This window comes from Tiliqua scincoides, chromosome 5, assembly GCF_035046505.1.
Source record: "Tiliqua scincoides isolate rTilSci1 chromosome 5, rTilSci1.hap2, whole genome shotgun sequence".
Classification (NCBI taxonomy): domain Eukaryota; kingdom Metazoa; phylum Chordata; class Lepidosauria; order Squamata; family Scincidae; genus Tiliqua; species Tiliqua scincoides.
This window is the reverse complement of record NC_089825.1, coordinates 140,989,708-141,005,122: the sequence shown is the minus strand read 5'-3', so window position 1 is coordinate 141,005,122 and position 15,415 is coordinate 140,989,708. Positions and strand designations below refer to the sequence as shown.

At 45.2% G+C, this 15,415-nt stretch overlaps 1 pseudogene; it reads right to left on the bottom strand.

Annotated features, from left to right (window-relative positions):
* Positions 1–615: 615 nt before the first annotated feature.
* Positions 616–1,559, bottom strand: LOC136653956 (olfactory receptor 4Q3-like; annotated as a pseudogene).
* Between the last annotated feature and the right edge of the window lie 13,856 nt (positions 1,560–15,415).

Sequence of the window (15,415 nt, the reverse complement as noted above, 5' to 3'; positions counted from 1 at the left end):
CATACATCTCCATTTTGCTCCTCCCACCCAGAATGGCTCCAAGGGGGAGGAGCCGCTTGCATGCTGGAGGAAGGCCTCCTGCAAAACTTAGTGCTCTGCACCCGCTTTGCACCTACACTGCTGCATCACATTCTACACGTGAATCCTGCATCCAGATAATTCCTGAATTGTGGAATAGCTATTCATATTGTGCTCTGTGGTCTTGATCCATGCTTGTACATTCAGAATGCCATGCGTCTTTGGTTTGTAACTGAGTCAGGGAACATAGGGAAAGATCCATTCATTCTCCAGGGGAGCATAATGTAGACTTAATCAGTAAAAATCCATAGGTACTTTAATTTACATGCTATGATTGGCATCAACCTAATATCGATAACATATCTTGGGATTTGGTATTGATGGAATGTGAGAAAAAGAACAGTATTGAACTTTCAGGAATCATCCATTCTGATGTTCTAAAATTAACCAGTAATGTCCTTGAACAGATCAATCTGAGAAAAAGGGCCATATAATAGACTGAAGTTGCTTAGAGGAAGCAGGTTGTTTGCAGCCCTTGTGACAGTGAATCTCATATGCACAACAATTGATTGGGCAAGATAGGGAAGTTCCACACTTCTACTCCTGTCCAGGCAGCACAAGATGTTTGCACTTGTTTTTCAACTTCCTCATGGCTCCCTTCATCTCTTCATTCCTCAGAGTATAGATGAGGGGATTGAGGGCAGGCGTGACCACCAGGTAGAACACAGCGGCCATCTTGTCCACCTCAGAGCTGGAGGAGGGCTTTGTATACACAAAAACAATGGGCCCATAGAAGAGGCCAACCACCATCAGGTGGGAGCCACAGGTGGATAGAGCCTTACTACCATCCTTTCCAAAACGGCCACAGAGGGTGGCCAGGATGGTGGCATATGAAATGAGTAAGGTCACAAAGCAGGGCAGAATGATCACACTGTCGCTGAGAACCAGGAGTATCTCACTAACATAGATCTCTGCACAGGCCAGCTTGTGGGATGTCACCTGTGGGATGTCACAAAAGAAATTGTCCAGAACTTTAGGTCCACAATATGGTAACTGGGCTACAACCACTGTCTGGAAAATAGCATGGATAAGAGTTGCTGTCCAGCAAAATATGACGAGACTGTGACAGCGCTGCCTGTCCATGATGGTCATGTACCTCAGTGGGTGGCAGATGGCCACAAAACGATCATAAGCCATGACAGAGAGGAGGAACATTTCTGTACCTCCAACGAGGTGCATAAAAATATCTGAACCATGCAGCCTTCATAAGAAATGGAACCACCATTATTCAATAGGTCATTCACTAGTTTCGGGGCAGCCACTGAGCCCAAGGTCATGTCAAGGAGGGACAGATTGGCCAGGAAGAAATACATGGGGCACTGAAAGAGCTTGGGCTCTGAATGCACCGTCACCATGATTAGCAAGTTTCCCACAAGGCTGGTTGTATAGCAGGTCAAGACCAGAGTTAAAAGGAAGAGCTGGGTAACGTATGATCCGGGGAAGTCCAGGAAGATGAACTCTGTCACAGTGGACCCATTCATCTTGATGGCTGATTCTAGTGGGAGAAACAAATGGGATGTTATTAACCCTCCAGGCCCATCCCATCTCATAGGCTTTGCATGCAGAAGTTCCCAATTTCCATCCTACCATTGCCAGTTAAAAAGCCTTCAAGTTGCTTTGTTTCTGGGCTATTGTGAAGGGGTAGCCAGAGTGCTATTCAGAAGTTGGGAGGGGGGCATCAGTTCTGTTGGAAGAGTACAGATGGTATAAATGTTGGCCTCTACCAGCTGGGGATGATAGTCTACCTCAGGGGTGCCCAAACCCCGGCCCGGGGGCCACTTGCGGCCCTCAAGGCCTCTCTATGTGGCCCTCAGGGAGCCCCTAGCCTCCAATGAGCCTCTGGCCCTCCAGAGATTTGTTGGAGCCCACACTGGCCCGATGCAACTGCTCTCAGCGTGAGGGCAACTATTTGGCCTCTTGAGTGAGCTGTGGGATGAGGGCTTCTTCCACTGCTTGTTGTTCCATCACGTCTGTGATGCAGTAGCAGCAGGAAAGGAAAGGCCAGCCTTGCTTTGTGCAAGGCCTTTTATAGGCCTTGAACTACTGCAAAACCTTCATTCATTCATATAAGTTCATCTTTAAAATATTCATTTATGTAAATTTATTCAAATTTGAAATGTAAATTAATTCGGCCCCTGACACGGTGTCAGAGAGATGATGTGGCCCTCCTGCCAAAAACTTTGGACACCCCTGGTCTACCTTAGGGGCTTGTGAGATCCACTGTCCTCCTTGGTCTGAATGTTTAGTGGCTTCTCTTTCTCGTTTTTTCTGCCTTTGTAACAATTGCTGCAGTTCTGTCCCTTTGTGTGACTTGGACTGCAATCCTATACACCAGGGTTTCTCAAACTGTGGGTTAGGACCCTCTAGGTGGGGAGCAAACCAATTTCTGGTGAGTTCCCATTCATTTCAATATTTTATTTTTTATATATCACCCTTGATGCTCCCATGGCATGTGACTGCATTTGGGGAAATGTTACAGACCTGTATTTTTAACAAGCTATTATGTATATTCTTTTAACAATGATAGTCAATGGAATTTACTCCTGAGTAAGTGTGGGTAGAATTGCAGCCTAGGTTGTTAAAAATGGTGCTGCTTGATGATGTTACTTCCAGTCATGACATCACTTCCGGTGCGTCCTGGCAGATTCTTATTCTAAAAGGTCCTGGTGCTAAACGTGTGAGAACCACTGCTATACACAGTTATCTGGAAGTAAGTCCCACTGAATGCAATGGTAGTTACTTCTGAATAGACATGCATTTGGTTGTGCTCAGCTCAAGTCAGTTTTCCTGTATATGGGGCTGCATTAATCTCTCAGTTCTTACTTAGCCAGGGAGACCAATGGTGACACTGAAGGGAAAAAGGGGGAACCTGTGTGCTGCCTGGTTTCCTTGGAGAAAGAATGGGATATGGATGAAATAATGTCACACATACCATGACACTGAGTACATTAAGCAGCTTCATAGCTCCACAAGGATTTCTACCATTTCTCCTCATTATGGGTGATCTGAAGGAAGATAGCAATGTGGATTTAGGCAGTGTCCTAACAGTGTTCTACCTCAAAACTACTCAATTCAGGGAACGGCCATCCCATGTCATTTATTTTTTTACTTCAGCCTAAGATACTCTTTGATTATTTTCAGTAAGATGTTTGTATTTAGAGCAATTCTTTACTTTCCATACAAATCTTGTCATATGAAGGTATTGAATGGAAATTCAAATGGAAAAATAGGATCATGTTTCATGGGATCTTCTCTTATTTTTCAGTACAGGAGAATGACATTGTTATAGGAAAATACAGAATTGGATGCCTGCTTTTTCTGTTGAGGTAGAGAAAGCACAATAACCCTTTCTGTACAAAACTATGAGGGTAACACAATGTGGTTGCAATCCTAACCACACTTTCCTGAGAGTAAGCCCCATTGAACAAAATAGGACATACTTCTGAGCAGACCTGGTTCAGATTGTGCCCCGTGTCTCTTATGCTTAGAAAGAGGACAAACACGTCTTCAGACACAAGCTGGGGCCAGGTTTCTCAAACACTGACTCAGTGTTTGTTGCTTAGCTGATTGGCACCCCTACCTAGAGCTATTAATGTACTGGATGCTTAATGTACTAGTCAGAGCCATGGTATGTGTGACATTATTTCATCCATATTCCATCCTTTCTCCAAGGAGTTCAGGCAGCACACAGGTTCCCCCTTTTTCCCTTCAGTGTCACCCAGTCATCTCCCTGGCTAAGTAAGATCGGAGAGATTAATGCAGCCCCACATACAGGAAAGCAGTGGGACTCACTTTATTTTTTCCTAAAATCCAGTCCATGGGTCTCCCTGCTGACATCTTGGGTGCTGGATCTTTAAGTAGAGCAGCTAATATTCTTCTGACCAGAGTATTTGACATCAAGAGCCAGGAGTTATTTGCCAAGGCATCAAAGGTGTGTTCACCTTTGTACCTACAACTACCACTGACTTCCTCCTGCAAGCCAAGGTATCTGTATTGAATTGAAAACCCTCAAGTGCATTGGGCTTTAAAGATCACAAGAAATCTTACAATCTAACATTTTAAAAGCCCATTTTAAAGGCTCTATAGATAACAGTAAAGACTGTTTGTGTAGATGTAATAAGGGAGCTGCTGAGAACTTACATTCTTTTACATTATCTTCTATATGAAGATCTTTGAAAGACTAACCTGTATCCTTATTTACCATCGCATTTTTGGAGCTTGGATGAAGACAGTAACCGTCTACTCTTATCCTCAGAAGGCCAGGACTTTGTCAGACGGATCACTGCTTGTCTTCTGCAGTTATCCAATGATGCCAAACACTATTTACTGCTTCCCCCAAGTTATAAGGATTTACTCTCTCTGTAGTAACTACTCAGAAAGCAAGGAATGTAAGTGCTAACTAATTTGATTGTCACTCTATTCTTGTTGTCTTTAATTTATTGTTTGTTGTTGTATATTCGTTTGCTGTTAATTATGTGTTTATGCCAATAATGTTTTTATATACATACATACAGAACAAAATACTGTACTCCGAGTTAATATTCTGAGGGCCCAATTCAATGCAAACTTCCAGTGCCAATGGGGTACGTGCTGCATCCTGTGTTGGGGAGACAGTCCTAGAGGCCTCCTCAGAAGAAACAAAGTGGAATATGGTTACTGAGGGTGCAATCCTAGGAGTGACTTGAGCTGGAACAGGCCACCTGCACCAGCTCCCTAGTGTCATAAACATGTCATAAGGCATATTTGCACTTACTCAGGAGTCAGCTGGGCTGGTGTGGAGGCCCACAGTGACTCAGCAGAGCTGGGTCCAGCCCTTGCACTGGCTAGACAGGGAAGGTTTGTGCTGAGCAGTGCAGAGGGAGGAGGGGGTGTTCCAGGGGGGCAATTTTGGGTGGGGTATGGTGAAACAAGAGGAGGATCAGGCCCATGGAGGGCGAGATTGGTGGTGGCAGCATGCACCAAATCCTAACTCCAATTCTTGGGCCAGGCATCCTTACACAGGCTGCTTGGATTTGCAGCAGCTAAACAGCTGGCACAGGTTCAAGTAGCCCCATAGGGCAGACTGGACTAAACATGGGATAAAGCGAAAAACATCCCCTTGCTCCAAGCAGCCTCCTAACCTGCAGTGAATACAGCACAGACACAGGCTAGTTTGGGCTGCCCATACTATATTTTGCACTGGTTGCTATATGTTGTATCCTGTGTCAGGATTCCTTTTTCTGTGTTGCCATGAAAAATTGATCTTGTGTGTAGCAGAATCTTTTGGAGTGATACTTTGTATCTAATACAGTTGTAACTACACACTGATATTAGTAACGAAAAAGAAACTCTTTCCTCTATAACTCAAATATATGCAGTTTTTAAAAGAGCAATTTCCATAGTTTATCTAGTCAATTACTGAGCAGTTTGGCTCTTCATAGTCTAGCGTTTTCATTATTTTACTGATTCCAACCACTGTATCGGCTTAAGGTCTTTCTTTAAAACATTGAAAGTTTTGAAACAATGCAACTTGGAATGTTGCAAACTAAAAGGCAACTGCTCAATCCAGTAAAGGATCACTACTACTACTAGCTTTAGAAGCAGTAAAACTCATTGCTTGAGGGGTTTGGAAATGGTGTTTACCTTACTCAGAAGTAAGCCCATTGTCTTCAGTAAGATTCAGGGCCCAATCCTATCCCATTTCCCAGTGCTGGTGCAGTTGTGCCAGTGGGGCGTGCACTGCATCCTGTGGTGGAGGGGTAGTCACTGGGCCTCCTCAAGATATGGGAGCATTTGTTCCCTTACCACAGGACTGCATTGTGGTTACACCAGAGCTAGAAAGTTGGATAGGATTGGGCCCTCAGGCTGTAATGATCCTACCAGAAACAAACACCTCTAGAAATTGGCAAAAATATAAACGTGTATCAACTTAGATTTTAAAGCAAACAGCACTTGTGAAAAGAGGCACAACCCCAAAATAAAAATAGAAACAGATTCAGGAATCTACACAATTTTGGAAATAACTGCAGTACTCACTCTTGTTGCAATTCACACACAAAGGGAACTGGGGCAGGTACCTTCCATCTTAGAAATTGAGACTTCCTTTCAAGGCAATCTTTCATCCTTCAGACTGTGAGGTCTTTCAAGAAAGCTCAGAAAAGATGCAGGAAATCCAGGTGAGCAAGAGGAGATGGATGGAAGTGGAGGGTGGTGTGGTCCACGAGGAAGATGCTCTTATAAAATGAGAGGACTGAGAACTAGAATAAGTTTCTTCATGCAACTATGCAAATGGAGAATGGGAGTGAGAATACTCATTCCTCCGCATGCCCAGACAGCTTTCACCTCATCTGGAAATCAAGATAGCCTGTGAAGGTCTCCTTGATAGTCCCCTCCTGCAATCTGAGAATTTAATCATCCTTGCTGAAAGCTTGTGGTGAAGACATCAGCCTCCTGGACACTGCCAACTGCTGTTCAGTCCCAAATGGATTAATTACTAAAAGCTTGGAAGTTTTTGCAAACAGAACTTAAAGGGCCAGTGTGCTTTTTCCAAGTATTTTTTTCCCCTCTTGAAAGAAGAGACAAGGTCAGTGGAAGTTGAGCTGTTTATTTTATTTGTACCCTAGCCATCCTCAGTGCAGCAAAAATGGTTGCCTTCTTCTTTTAACCTTACAACAACCCTGTCAAATAGATTGCTCTGAGAAATGACTAGCTCGAAATTCACCCAGTTGAGTCAAGGGCAGCCCACTTCTATCCCCAATCAGCCTACATAGTTAAGTAGCACCAACAACAAAATACACACTGCATGCTATGGGGGGGAATGTTGACAAGATAGCTTGGCAGAGGTACAGGTTGATCCTACTTATCCACCCACTTTGTATCCACAGATCTGGCTCAACGTGGGTCCCTTCAACCTGCATTGAGCCAGATTTGGCCAAACCTAAATCCTAGCGTTTTCATTATTTTACTGATTCCAACCACTGTATCGGCTTAAGGTCTTTGTTTAAAACATTGAAAGTTTTGAAACATTGCAACCTGAAGTGTTGCAAACTAAAAGGCAACTCTTCGGTAAAGGATCACTACTACTACTAGATGTAGAAGCAGTAACAACTCATTGCTTGAAAGGTTTGGAAATGGCTGTAATGATCCTACCAGAAACAAACACCTCTAGAAATTGGCAAAAATATAAACGTGTATCAACTTAGATTTTAAAACAAACAGCACTTGCGAAAAGAAGCACAACCCCAAAATAATAAAAGGAACCAATTCAAGAGTCTACACAATTTTGGAAATAACTGCAGTACTCACTCTTGTTGCAATTCACACACAAAGGGAACTGGGGCAGGTACCTTCCATGTTAGAAATTGAGACTTCCTTTCAAGGCAATCTTTCATCCTTCAGACTGTGAGGTCTTTCAAGAAAGCTCAGAAAGGATGCAGGAAATCCAGGTGAGCAAGAGGAGATGGATGGAAGTGGCGGGTGGTGTGGTCCACGAGGAAGATGCTCTTATAAAATGAGAGGACTGAGAACTAGAATAAGTTTCTTCATGCAACTATGCAAATGGAGAATGGGAGTGAGATTCCTCCACATGCCCAGACAGCTTTCACCTCATCTGGATATCAAGATAGCCTATGAAGGTCTCCTTGATAGTCCCCTCCTGCAATTTGAGAATTTCATCATCCTTGCTGAAAGCTTGTGGTGAAGACGTCAGCCTCCTGGACACTGCCAACTGCTGTTCAGTCCCAAATGGGTTAATTACTAAAAGCTTGGAAGTTTTTGCAAACAGAAGTTTAAAGGGCCAGTGTGCTTTTTCCAAGTATTTTTTTCCCCTCTTGAAAGAAGAGACAAGGTCAGCGGAAGTTGAGCACACAGTAGTGGTGTGTGTTTCACAACACCAGACTAGGATCTTGAGATCTGGTGATGCTCTAAGCCCAGATAGGAATGGGTTTATAAGGTTGAAATCCAAAATACATTTACTTATGTGTAAGACTGTTCAGAAAAATGGTACATACATTTGAGTAGACAAGCATAGGATGGTGCTGTAAGTCCCTTTGGTCTAACAGTCTCAGTCATGCTCCCCCCCCCCCCATGCAGCCACACCAAAACAGCTTCTGCTGCACCTGCAGGGGGGACTAAACCCAGAAGTCTCCTCTGGGAAAGGGACATTTATTCCTTTACCCATGGGTAAACCTCCACAGCCAGCACCAGCTATATAGTTAGTATAACTTCAATGGAGCTGTGATGAAAGATCAGGCATGGGAAGGAGGTTAGAATTTAGCAGTTGCCAATGCTCCAAACCCAACCCTTTCCAGATCCAGACCTGCCCTCCTCCCCACACCACCACCAACCTGCTCTGTCCTCTCCCTGTCCCATCTGCCAGATTACCTGGGTGGACAGTCCACCTGCACCCTACTATCATGCATGGAGCTGCTCTGGCCTTTCCAGAGGTGGGCCAGAATTGTGCATCTCCTCATTCTTCTGGAAAGCTGTTTATGATGGCTGTAAAGCAGGATCTCCTTTAAACAGTAGCACCCTGGGGCCTTCTGGCACCCAGGACAATGTGGTCATACAGAAAAATCATCCTCCTGTGCATGAACCTGACCACCATCCCCCCCACACACATTTCTGATATGGTTACATTTCAAAGCTAAATGAAGGCAAGGGAGGGTGGGCAGGCTTACAATGACAAGCACTGGGTTGTCATCGTCATCCTACCTCTGCCCACCAGTGGAAAACCCAGGGAACACCCAGAATGCTGCAGGGGGGCATGACCTAGTCACCCCCCCTTCAGACACTACTGGTGGGCAGCACTGCAATCTAGTGCCTTCCTTCAAGGGGTGCCAGGGGCATATGCCCTACTTGCACATCCCTGGATATGCCTCTGGTTGCCAGAATGCTAGTTCTGGCAGTCAGGATGGGTAGGATTGGGCCGTAAATCTCAGTCAATGGAGCTTACTCCCAGTAAAGTGTGGATTGGATTGTTGCCTCCCTTGCCAGCTCCTGAGGCGGCTGCTTCCCCTTGGGAACTTTCTGTGAAAAGTCCCGGCATTGCCTCCTTTGCAATCACACTCAGCCTTGCTTGGAGGTGTTTCTCAGGAAGGCGAGGCGAGGGCAGCATGGCACAGCACTGGCTCTTTTTTGACCTGGAAGTGCCAGCCTTGGTGGGGAGGAGGGGGGAATTGCTACAGACACCTGGCACTGGTCTGGGCTGCCTCCTGCTCCTTCCCCCACCACATGTTTGACAAATTTGGCTTTGCGGGATTCGGCTAGCACCAATCTGGGCTTTCCCCTTCTTTCTCCTAACCCCCTTTACTTGTCTCTTTCCCTTCCCCCACTCCAAGCAAATTTGACTGTGGCTCTGTTGCAGCTGGGTATCTACTGGCTTTACCCACTTAGCCAGGAGTAAGTCCAGTTGAAGACACTGGCACTTACTTCTGAGTAAACATGCATAGGATTGCACCGCAAGTGTATGCAAATATCTGCGTGTACCTTTGTTCAGATTTGTGACCTTCACTGTGTTGCTATTTTATTTTATTTTATCTCATTAACTGTCTAGGTTTAGATTGGAAGATGCTTATCACAGGGACCTACCTTTTTTTTTTTTACTTCTGTTGTTCTGAAAAGTGCCTTTTACTCTGATGTAACATAATAACAGCAGCAGCTATTCTTGTGAGAATAGCTCACAAGATGCTGTGAGAATCTGGACCCAGAGAAAGGAGGACTGCCTGGTCTATATGTCAAAGATTGAGGAGCACTAACTTACTAACATTCTCTCTCTTTGCATACTAGTTGCATGGCAGCATGCTTCTCAGTACTTGGAAAGTGGAACATTATTTATCTTCTCTTGTTATGACATATTTATTTTTTATGTGCAGGGGTGGGGTTAATTGATTGATTAATTAAACTTATTACAAACTTAATTGTATTTTTGGGGGTGGGGGGTTGCATGTGGTCCACAACTGTTTCAATTTTTGTTTCAGTGGTCCCTGGGCTCCTAAAGGTTGGGAACCACTGGTCTGTATGACAACTTCAGGGTCCATAGTTGACCCACCTCTTGTGTGTGATACACTTGCTCAAATTCAACTTCATGCAGTTGGCAAACCAAAAACCAGGAGTTTAAATATTGCAGGTGATTTTGCCCACCGTTCCACTTAATAAATACATACCCTTGACAGAGTCTCAGACTGGAGAATGAAGCTGCTGTTTGTTGTCAAGTCCTGTCTGTGTCTTGCATTTTTAAACAGACATAATGCATATTCAGGATGTTGGGGATTTCAATGCAATTTTGAGTACATGCTATTTTAGCTTTATGCTCCAGACATCATAACATAACCCTCACACAGGGCAAGGGGCAACCATAAAGCGAAAGATCCAAATGATGCTACAGAGTGTTCCAGCGCAATGACAAGTCAAAGCTACTGTGAATATACTCACCTGGGGATGTTAAATTGCATGGGTTGTATTAGGGAATATTGTTTCTTTGGGGAGGAGGAATTAATTTTTTGGTTCATTTATAGAGTCAGATTTTGGAAACATTTGGAGATGAGCAAGATCATCCAAGATCTTCTAGCACCAGAAGGATGGAATTGAAGGTGACCACAAGCCCTTCTGGGGTGACATCAGCAGGTGCAAGGAGCTTCCACCACAGCCACTGCTCTCACTTTCACAATTTTTCCACCACATTCCAGATGTGAAAAGACAAAGGAAACTGAGCAGAAAAGAAGGCAGAAGAAAAGATGGAGGAGAGGAGTACAATGTGCACCAGGCGATGTTCTAGTTCACCAGGCGATGAGGATGGGGAGGTTAGAGAACAACAAGACAAAGGCAGGGTAGGAGAAGAAATTGGGAAAGGTAGGGTGATGGGATGTGATAGACGGTTTGGCACAATGAGAGGATGCGGGGACAAAGGAGCGAATAAGCAGCCCATCCTGGGGCATTCCGTGTATAAATGCTTTTATGCGAATGCCCGAAGTCTACGAGCAAAGGTGGGAGAACTGGAATGTCTGGTGACAAGGGAAAATATTGACATAGTGGGCATAACGGAAACCTGGTGGAATGCGGAGAATCAGTGGGATACCGCAATCCCGGGCTATAAACTCTACAGGAGGGACAGGCAGGGGCGTGTTGGAGGTGGGGTGGCCCTTTATGTTAAGGAAGGGATAGAATCCAGCAAAGTAGAGATTGAAGGTGGGTCCGACTCCACCGTAGAATCTCTGTGGGTTAAATTACCAGGCTTGTGCAGCGATGTAATACTGGGGGCGTGCTATCGTCCTCCAGACCAGAAATCGGATGGGGACCTTGAAATGAGGAAACAGATCAGGGAGGTGACAAGGAAGGACAGGGTTGTAATCATGGGGGACTTCAATTATCCTCATATTGACTGGGTCAATTTGTGTTCTGGTCACGATAAGGAAACCGGATTTCTTGACGTGCTAAATGACTGTGGCTTAGATCAGCTAGTCAAGGAGCCCACCAGAGGACAGGTGACTCTGGATTTAATTTTGTGCGGTACGCAGGACCTGGTTAGAGATGTAAACGTTACTGAGCCATTGGGGAACAGTGATCATGCTGCGATCCGTTTTGATGTGCACGTTGGGGGAAGAATACCAAGCAAATCTCTAACAAAAACCCTTGACTTCCGACGGGCGGACTTCCCTCAAATGAGGAGGCTGGTTAGAAGGAGGTTGAAAGGGAGGGTAAAAAGAGTCCAGTCTCTCCAGAGTGCATGGAGGCTGCTTAAAACAACAGTAATAGAGGCCCAGCAGAGGTGTATACCGCAAAGAAAGAAGGGTTCCACTAAATCCAGGAGAGTGCCCGCATGGCTAACCAGCCAAGTTAGAGAGGCTGTGAAGGGCAAGGAAGCTTCCTTCCGTAAATGGAAGTCTTGCCCTAATGAAGAGAATAAAAAGGAACATAAACTGTGGCAAAAGAAATGTAAGAAGGTGATAGGGGAGGCCAAGCGAGACTATGAGGAACGCATGGCCAGCAACATTAAGGGGAATAATAAAAGCTTCTTCAAATATGTTAGAAGCAGGAAACCCGCCAGAGAAGCGGTTGGCCCCCTGGATGGTGAGGGAGGGAAAGGGGAGATAAAAGGAGACTTAGAGATGGCAGAGAAATTAAATGAGTTCTTTGCATCTGTCTTCACGGCAGAAGACCTCGGGCAGATACCGCTGCCCGAACGGCCCCTCCTAACGGAGGAGTTAAGTCAGATAGAGGTTAAAAGAGAAGATGTTTCAGACCTCATTGATAAATTAAAGATCAATAAGTCACCGGGCCCTGATGGCATACACCCAAGGGTTATTAAGGAATTGAAGAATGAAGTTGCAGATCTCTTGACTAAGGTATGCAACTTGTCCCTCAAAACAGCCACGGTACCAGAAGATTGGAGGATAGCAAATGTCACGCCTATTTTTAAAAAGGGAAAGAGGGGGGACCCGGGAAACTATAGGCCGGTCAGCCTAACATCCATACCGGGTAAGATGGTGGAATGCCTCATCAAAGATAGGATCTCAAAACACATAGACGAACAGGCCTTGCTGAGGGAGAGTCAGCATGGCTTCTGTAAGGGTAAGTCTTGCCTCACGAACCTTATAGAATTCTTTGAAAAGGTCAACAGGCATGTGGATGCGGGAGAACCCGTGGACATTATATATCTGGACTTTCAGAAGGCATTTGACATGGTCCCTCACCAAAGGCTACTGAAAAAACTCCACAGTCAGGGAATTAGAGGACAGGTCCTCTCGTGGATTGAGAACTGGTTGGAGGCCAGGAAGCAGAGAGTGGGTGTCAATGGGCAATTTTCACAATGGAGAGAGGTGAAAAGCGGTGTGCCCCAAGGATCTGTCCTGGGACCGGTGCTTTTCAACCTCTTCATAAATGACCTGGAGACAGGGTTGAGCAGTGAAGTGGCTAAGTTTGCAGACGACACCAAACTTTTCCGAGTGGTGAAGACCAGAAGTGATTGTGAGGAGCTCCAGAAGGATCTCTCCAGACTGGCAGAATGGGCAGCAAAATGGCAGATGCGCTTCAATGTCAGTAAGTGTAAAGTCATGCACATTGGGGCAAAAAATCAAAACTTTAGATATAGGCTGATGGGTTCTGAGCTGTCTGTGACAGATCAGGAGAGAGATCTTGGGGTGGTGGTGGACAGGTCGATGAAAGTGTCGACCCAATGTGCGGCGGCAGTGAAGAAGGCCAATTCTATGCTTGGGATCATTAGGAAGGGTATTGAGAACAAAACGGCTAATATTATAATGCCGTTGTACAAATCGATGGTAAGGCCACACCTGGAGTATTGTGTCCAGTTCTGGTCGCCGCATCTCAAAAAAGACATAGTGGAAATGGAAAAGGTGCAAAAGAGAGCGACTAAGCTGATTACGGGGCTGGGGCACCTTCCTTATGAGGAAAGGCTACGGCGTTTGGGCCTCTTCAGCCTAGAAAAGAGACGCTTGAGGGGGGACATGATTGAGACATACAAAATTATGCAGGGGATGGACAGAGTGGATAGGGAGATGCTCTTTACACTCTCACATAATACCAGAACCAGGGGACATCCACTAAAATTGAGTGTTGGGCGGGTTAGGACAGACAAAAGAAAATATTTCTTTACTCAGCGCGTGGTTAGTCTGTGGAACTCCTTGCCACAGGATGTGGTGCTGGCGTCTAGCCTAGACGCCTTTAAAAGGGGATTGGATGAGTTTCTGGAGGAAAAATCCATTATGGGGTACAAGCCATGATGTGTATGCGCAACCTCCTGATTTTAGGAATGGGTTAAGTCAGAATGCCAGATGTAGGGGAGAGCACCAGGACGAGGTCTCTTGTTATCTGGTGTGCTCCCTGGGGCATTTGGTGGGCCGCTGTGAGATACAGGAAGCTGGACTAGATGGGCCTATGGCCTGATCCAGTGGGGCTGTTCTTATGTTCTTATGTTCTTATGTTCACTATGCTCCTTACTTCCATTTCTCCCAATTCATTCACCATTTGCACCTGAGACAAGTGCCTCAGGCTTCCTCATGGTTGCACTGACTGTAGTTTGCCATCTGTGTGGCTGAAGGCCACAACAAGGTCTGGCATCTGCTGAGCCCTACAGGTGAATAGGGCTGAAAAAACACTACTGTTTTAATTCAATACAAGGTGATCAGGGAGGGTGGAGCCTCTGCTGCTGATTCTTCCCCATACAAGCAATATCACTGAGAAACCGGGCTTCTCCAGAGTTCCCTGTGATGTGAACATATTTGTGAAGCGTGCCAAAACTTGGCACCAGAGCAGCTGGGCTCTCCTCACAGACACTGCCAAGGAACATGACAACTCTGGGTCATGTCCCTTTACTCACAAATTCAGGGAGTTGACTGAAGGTGGCTTGCAAGGGAGCCCTCACATCCTTGAGCCAGCCCTGACTGATGGCCTGCCACTCCATGCTAGAAAATGGCAGACAATTTATGCCAGTTCCTCATGCCTGGTTCGATCAAATAAAAAATCCTACTAATCCAGCACTCACTTTCCAACTATGCTCAACCAGGGACTTGAAGCAACAGCCCTTCCGTTGCTTTACTTCTAGTGGGAATTCTGAGAAATCCTGAGAATCATGTTCTTCTATGCCGGTGATGAGAGACGTCAAACTGTATCAATTATGCACCTTCAGAGTTATGATTTATATGTCACTTTTCAGCAAAAAAGAACTTCACAAAGCAGTTGACGGTGCACAAAGAAAGGAATAAATTGTCCCTTTCCCAAAAGGGCTTACAATCTAACAAGAAGTAGTAGAAACACCAGAAAACAGTCACTAGAAGAGACACTGTGCTCAGGAGAACAAAGATATTTGTCCCCCTGCCCCCCCCCCATTTAAGAGATGCATCAGTTGAGAGATGCACCAGTTTAAAAGGTACCTCTTTGTACAGCTATTGTGGAGCAGCTATCCCTAATGATCTCTGTTCTTACAATCCCAATACATGGCTGTATAGTCTGTATCCCATGCTTCCTTGACTTGGAACAGTGTGAGAACACACAGGGCAGGAGTCATCACTTCTCCAGTGGCAACATGCCCTAGGCATGAGAAACAAAATTCATCTGTACATTAGTTCACATGCTACAATTAACAAATACATCGCTAGTATCAGTAACTTCTCTTAGTGATGGAACACAAGAGGAGCAGTAGTGTCGCACTCACAAACACCATCCATTCTGATGCTATCACATTCAAAAGCAAAGTGGGCATTATTACTCCAAGAAATAATGCCACATACATGTAAAGATGCTCTGAGAAAGCAGGTTGTTGGAAGCCCCCTAGCAGTTACTTTTAGGGCTCATATATACAACAATTCATTTGGCAGGAAAAGGAAAATTCACACATCTGCTCCTG